The sequence below is a fragment of the Triticum aestivum genome, chromosome 5D (assembly GCF_018294505.1).
Source record: "Triticum aestivum cultivar Chinese Spring chromosome 5D, IWGSC CS RefSeq v2.1, whole genome shotgun sequence".
Taxonomy (NCBI): Eukaryota; Viridiplantae; Streptophyta; class Magnoliopsida; order Poales; family Poaceae; genus Triticum; species Triticum aestivum.
In genome coordinates this window covers 441,111,540-441,117,997 of record NC_057808.1, presented here as the reverse complement: position 1 = coordinate 441,117,997, position 6,458 = coordinate 441,111,540, and positions in this window count along the sequence as shown.

The following is a 6,458-nucleotide window of genomic DNA, read 5'->3' as shown; positions in this document are numbered from 1 at the left end:
TTCTCGTAGGGAGACGGGAGCGGATCCATAGTGGTGTATTGATATGGTGAATATGTGGACTCGTGTGCGCCACCTCAAAGAGTTACTTGCAGTCGTAGTTCAGGATAGCCACTGAGTCAAAGCTGGCTTGCTGCAGTTAAACTCCACCACCCCTGTTGGGGATATAATTATTAGGTATGACCCGCCCAGGAGGGGCCGGGTTATACCAACGAAGACTCTCGAAGCCCAAGACCAAGCTTGAAGATGGCAGTTCAGTTAAGGGCCCAAAGCCCATGGGCGATTCAAGGCCCGTAGTGATAAACCGCCATAATGGTATGACTTGTATTATAAGGCAAGATTAACTAATCACCGAGCCGGACACTGTTTATGAGCCGGTCGGGACTCTGTTGGCCGCCGGGCGTCAACCCGTGTATATAAGGGGACGACCCAGCAGCGGTTTAGGGCAAGTAACATCAAATCGAGAGCTAGGTCAAGCGGATTCACTCCCTAGTTACCGAGACATACATAATCCCACTCAAAACTGGATCGTAGGCTTTTACCTTCACCGCAAGGGGCCGAACCAGTATAAACCTCGTGTCCTTTGTCCCGATTAACCCCTTCTTGCTTCCTAGTTGCGATGGCTCCATGACTAAGTCCTTTCACTAGGACATCTGCCGTGACAATTCCACGAAAGTTGGCGCCCACCGTGGGGCCAGCGCATGGTGGATTTGAGTTCTTGAAGGGCAGCTTTGAAGGGCTCAAGGGATACGCTGTGGGCCGGATGACCAAGAGTCGTCGCGGCAAGCTCTACATCGACGACGCAGGCTGGGGCCCCGACGCCGGCTCAATTGAGTACGGGTACCGGGTCCCCTTCGGCGGAATTCACATCTTCATCGGCCGGATCGGCGAGCCGGGCCCTGAGCCGGACATCTGCACCGACATAATCGAGACGGCTCAGCGTGCGAGACCCGCCCAGGCTCCGCCCACCATGAAGCGTGCCTTCGTGGGATGCATCCATGGAGGAGAACTTTCTAAAGGATCCGTGTCTGGCGGTGAGACGGCCATCTACTCTGACGGTGAGTCGTCCATGGGTGAGACGGATTCGTTGTATCAATTACAAGACGGCGGGCTTGGGGGCTATTCCGATGGCAGCAGTATTCCGGACCCCTTTGAGCCGCCGAGTAGAGTAGGGATCTTCATGGCTGGCACTCAACCAGGTCAAAACTCTACAGCTGCGGCAGTAATAACCTCCGGGTCAGCGGCAGCCGGGGCAGGAGGCCCTGTGCGCCCGTCGGCTTAGGGGCTGATTGATCTCATGGATAGACTGACAACCCTGTTAACCGCCACAGTTAATTTGGCGGATCAGGCTGCGCATGATGCAGAGGTGGTTCGGTTACGTGAGGAGATAGCACAAGCCAAGGAAAACATAGCAGCTGAGGGCACCAGATTGGCTACGGAGCGGGCGGGTTTGGATGCTCGAGCCCAACAGCTTCAATCAGAAGCGTTCCAGCTTACGATGGATCTAAACGCATCAAATGAGGTCATGAGGAGAAGGCACCAGAAGTCTCAATCCTGTCTGCCTTTGATTTATGATCCTAGAAATCTCTTCCGCACACCCGGTGCAGGTCCCAGTAATCCGCCAGAGGTAAACCCGGCGGCGACGCCCGGAGCTGGGGCGCCGGTTCAACCACGGGTGACGGAACCTCCCCGAGTGAACACTGCTCCACCTCAGTATGTGCCAACGCCACCGGGTCATTATTCTAACCCGCTGGAGAACATGATCGCTGTGGCGGCGCGATTGGCGGCTCTCCCAGTGGAGGGCGACTCTCCGACGGCAGTTGAAACACGAAGGGTCAGAGAACTTCTTCAGACAGTTCTGGTACAACAGGAGGCATACTCTTACAGTTGACATGATTCATTCGACCCCTCGTCCAAGCCGGAGCCCGAGTTATAGCAGGCATATGGACTTTGCGGCAGTTTCAAGCAACGTCCGGCGTCGTGATCAGCCGGGTGGGCGAGACCCGACGCGAGATGGAGCCCCTAACTTGGCTAATCAGGATAGGGTACGTCAAGAGGCTGAGCGAGCGGCTCAGCAGGCGATGGAGCAGGCGGCTCACCAAACCTTCCCCGCTTATCTGACGACTTCTATTGAGGCAGGCGTGGCCACAAGAACTAGCGGTGTTCCTTGTTTGGTGTCGGCTATGCGTAATGAACGTTTACCCAAGGATTTCAAGGGACCTTGGAAGGTGCCAAATTACATAGCTAACTTGCAGCCTGGGGCGTGGATTGAAAGCTATGAGATGGCCATGGAACTATTAGAGGTTAGTGACGCAGCAATGGCCAAGTACTTCACTATGATGCTGGATGGAACGGCCCGCACTTAGCTAAAGGGGCTGCCACCTAATTCCATTGGGTCCTGGGCTGAATTAAAAGCCCGGTTTATTCAGAACTTCAAGGACACATGTGATGTCTACTACACAACCTTCTTCTTGTAGACGTTGTTGGGCCTTCAAGTGCAGAGGTTTGTAGGACAGTAGCAAATTTCCCTCAAGTGGATGACCTAAGGTTTATCAATCCGTGGGAGGCGTAGGATGAAGATGGTCTCTCTCAAACAACCCTGCAACCAAATAACAGAGAATCTCTTGTGTACCCAACACACCCAATACAATGGTAAATTGTATAGGTGCACTAGTTCGGCGAAGAGATGGTGATACAAGTGCAATATGGATGGTAGATAAAGGTATTTGTAATCTGAAAATATAAAAACAGCAAGGTAACTAATGATAAAAGTGAGCACAAACGATATTGCAATGCGTTGAAACAAGGCCTAGGGTTCATACTTTCACTAGTGCAACTTCTCTCAACAATAATAACATAATTGGATCATATAACTATCCCTCAACATGCAAAAAAGAGTCACTCCAAAGTCACTAATAGCGGAGAACAAACGAAGAGATTATTGTAGGGTACGAAACCACATCAAAGTTATTCTTTTGGATCGATCTATTATAGAGTTCGTACTAGAATAACACCTTAAGACACAAATCAACCAAAACCCTAATGTCACCTAGATACTTCAATGTCACCTCAAGTATACGTGGGTATGATTATACGATATGCATCACACAATCTCAGATTCATCTATTGAAACCAACACAAAGTACTTCAAAGAGTGCCCCAAAGTTTCTACCGGAGAGTCAAGACGAAAACGTGTGCCAACCCCTATGCATAGGTTCATGGGCGGAACCCGCAAGTTGATCACCAAAACATACATCAAGTGGATCAATAGAATACCCCATTGTCACCATGGGTATCCCACGCAAGACATACATCAAGCGTTCTCAAATCCTTAAAGACTCAATCTGATAAGATAACTTCAAAGGGAAAACTCAATCCATTACAAGAGAGTAGAGGGGGAGAAACATCATAAGATCCAACTATAATAGCAAAGCTTGCGATACATCAAGATCGTACCACCTCAAGAACACAAGAGAGAGATCAAACATATAGCTACTGGTACATACCCTCAGCCCCGAGGGTGAACTACTCCCTCCTCATCATGGAGAGCGCCGGGATGATGAAGATGGCCACCGGTGAGGGATCCCCCCTCCGGCAGGGTGCCGGAACAGGGTCCCGATTGGTTTTTGGTGGCTACAGAGGCTTGCGGCGGCGGAACTCCCGATCTATTCTGTTCCCCGATGGTTTTAGGGTATATTGGTATATATAGGAGGAAGAAATATGTCAGGGGAGCCACAAGGGGCCCACGAGGGTGGAGGGCGCGCCCAGGGGGGTGGGCGCGCCCCCTGCCTCGTGCCTTCCTCATTGCTTCCCTTACGTATACTCCAAGTCTTCTAGATTGCTTCCGTTCATCTGATAAGATGGATGCCGGTTCTGCAGTCTTAATGTTGGAGAAAAATTGCCGTTTTGAACCTCTGAAACAGAAGCTGGGGCGGCTCAAGCGCGATTGTAATGACATGGGCCAGCTGATGGCGGCTCTAGTCAAATATGCCGATTTCGATAGTACCAAGGATCCCGCGTCTGATGAAGAGAAGATCAGGGAAGGGAAAGAAGAACGGCAACGCAAAGGGTCTTCAGCATAACCCGGCGAATCAAGGAGGTAATAATAAACGTAAGGCTGACGGTAGCTCGGAGTTTCTGGCGAATACGCAAGGCAACAGTCAACGACGCAAGGGGAGGCCACCTCCTCGGTTAGGCGGGTCAGGTCCCACCCTTGAGCAGTTGCTGAACGAGCCCTGTCCAAGACATGGCACCCGGGAGAAGCCGGCCACTCATCTGTGGAAGGACTGTACGATCATGAAGGCTTTCAAGAATTCTAACATGTTTGATGGAAACCACGGGCCGGGCGGCGGCTTTCATGGCCCGGGCGGCGGCTCAGGCGGCGGTGGTTTTCATGGACAGGGCCCTCAAGGTCATCAAGGTGGTTATAATCAACAATCTGGCCAAGGGAGTCAACAACAGCAGCAATCCGGGTATCAGAGTAACCCAAAACAGCTGAATAGTGGGAAGTATCACATGTTCACCACTAGCTTATGCAAAAGGGACCAGAAGCTTCATAAGAGGGTTGTGAATGCCGTTAAGCCGGCAGTCCCTCGTTATCTGAGATGGTCTGAGCAGCCTATTATATGGAGTAGGGAGGATCACCCTCCCCGGGTTGACAATCCGGGTCACTTGGCCTTAGTGGTGGCGCCTCAAGTTGGTGGATACAAATTCACAAAAGTGCTCATGGATGGAGGCAGCAGCATCAACGTCCTCTATTATGAGACCTTTCGTCGCATGGGGCTGACTGATAAACAGCTCAAGACATCCAACACTGTTTTTCATGGAGTGGTGCCCGGTAAGTCGGCGTACCCAGTGGGTAAGATTGAGCTGGAAGTAGCCTTTGGTGATGAGTATGACTCCAGAGCTGAGAAGTTGACCTTTGAGGTAGTCAAAATCCGAAGCCCGTATCACGCATTGTTTGGACGGCCGGCTTATGCAAAATTCATGGCGCGGCCGTGTTATGTGTATCTGCAGCTCAAGATGCCGGGTCATAAGGGCACCATCACAGTGCATGGGAGTCAGAAAATAGCCTTGGAATGTGAGGAAGGCGATGCTGCTTATGCTGAGTCTGTTTGTGCAACGGAGGTGTTGAAGTTCTACAAAGACAATGTTGACCCGGCAGACATGACTTCTTTGAAAAAGCCAACCACAGAACATGAGCCGGTGATGAAATTTAAGTTGGCTGATGAAACCAAGCTTGTTGATTTTGTTCCGGGCGATTCGTCTAAACAGTTCAGCATCAGTGCCAATCTGGATCCCAAATAGGAAAGCGCGCTCATCGAGTTCATCCGTGAGAACCGGGACATCTTTGCATGGAAACCTTCTGACATGCCGGGTGTACCGAGAGAACTCGCTGAGCACACTCTTAATATTGATCCAAAATTTAAGCCGGTCAAGCAGTTTCTTCGGCGGTTTAATGAGGAGAGGCGTAAAGCTATTGGTGAGGAGGTGTCCCGGCTCTTGGCGGCTGGGTTTATTGTTGAAGTTTTTCACCCAGAGTGGTTGGCTAACCCAGTACTGGTGCTCAAAAAGAACGGTACCTGGCGTATGTGTGTGGATTACACGGACTTAAACAAGGCTTGTCCGGCTGATCCTTTTGCTCTTCCCCGTATTGATCAAATCATTGATGCTACGGCGGGTTGTGAGCGTTTAAGCTTTTTGGATGCTTATTCGGGATATCATCAGATCAAAATGGCAGTTAAGGACCAGGAGAAGACGGCTTTCATCACTCCGTTTGGAGCCTTCTGTTATGTGTCTATGCCTTTTGGGCTTAAGAGTGCCCAGGCGACTTATCAGCGATGTGTGCAGAACTGTCTCCACAATCAGATTGGGCGCAACGTTCATGCTTATGTGGATGACATTGTGGTGAAGTCCAGAGAGAAGGAGACCTTGATAGATGATCTGAAGGAAACCTTTGATAATCTCCGGGTCTACAAGATGATGCTTAACCCGGCAAAGTGCGTTTTTGGAGTGCCAGCTGGCAAGCTTTTGGGTTTTCTGGTCTCTAACAGAGGCATTGAGGCTAACCCGGAGAAGATCAAGGCAATCACCTCTTTGGCTAAGCCGGCATGTATCAATGACGTTCAGCGTCTGGCGGGTCGTATTGCTGCTTTAAGCCGGTTCATAAGCCGGTTAGGTGAGAAGGCCATACCACTGTACCAGATGATGAAGAAGACGGACAACTTCGTCTGGAGTGATGCTGCTAATGCTGCCTTTGAAGATTTGAAGAAGCAGTTATCTAAGCCGCTGGTCCTTGCTGCCCCTATTGATAAGGAGCCCTTATTGTGTATGTGGCTGCTAACGCACGTGCCGTCAGCGTGGCCATTGTGGTGGAGCGCAAGGAGGCTGGCAAGGAGCATCCGGTTCAACGGCCGGTTTACTACATCAGTGAGGTGCTTATTGAGTCCAAGCAAAGGTAT